The sequence below is a fragment of the Trachymyrmex septentrionalis genome, unplaced genomic scaffold, assembly GCF_001594115.1.
Source record: "Trachymyrmex septentrionalis isolate Tsep2-gDNA-1 unplaced genomic scaffold, Tsep1.0 scaffold786, whole genome shotgun sequence".
Lineage (NCBI taxonomy): Eukaryota > Metazoa > Arthropoda > Insecta > Hymenoptera > Formicidae > Trachymyrmex > Trachymyrmex septentrionalis.
In genome coordinates, this window is record NW_017305974.1 from 1 (window position 1) to 627 (window position 627).

Consider the following 627-nt stretch of genomic DNA (forward strand, 5'->3'; position numbering starts at 1 on the left):
TCTCTCTCTCTCTCTCTCCCTCTCTCCTTCTTTTCCTTTTCTCTCTTACTCTTATTAGAATAATTGCAGAGTGCTCAAACTGATTGCTAAAATATCAGAACTTTTTGTAGCTTATTATGCATCCTACATAATTATTTTAATACTAATAAAATTATTTTCAGGTCTGTATCTAACTAAATTTTTAAATACTTTAATAAAATCCTTTTTTGCACATATTTATATCGTATTCATTTTAGTAATATGATATAATAATATAATTTTTCAAGCGTATAAATGTTTTTTCTGGAAAATGACTCGTTCGAGCTTTGCAAAGTTGACCACGACACGTGTTGCTTTGTTTTCGTACCGCACGCATAAGTTATTATCAAAGTTACCCGCCAAGTTGTTCGTGACTGGACTGACTCGAAATATTTGTTCAAGTTACCTGCTAAGTATCGGTTCTTCGCACGTTGCATTATACAATAGCAGTCGTTATTCTCGCTGCATATTTAATATTGAAAACAATCCACGACTGAATAATTCACCGTATTCTTTTTCCTTAATACCATCTGTCTGATTATTTTATATCAAAACATACAAGCATATTTATTAAGAGTATATAATAAAATAATTTTTGTTGATATTGAT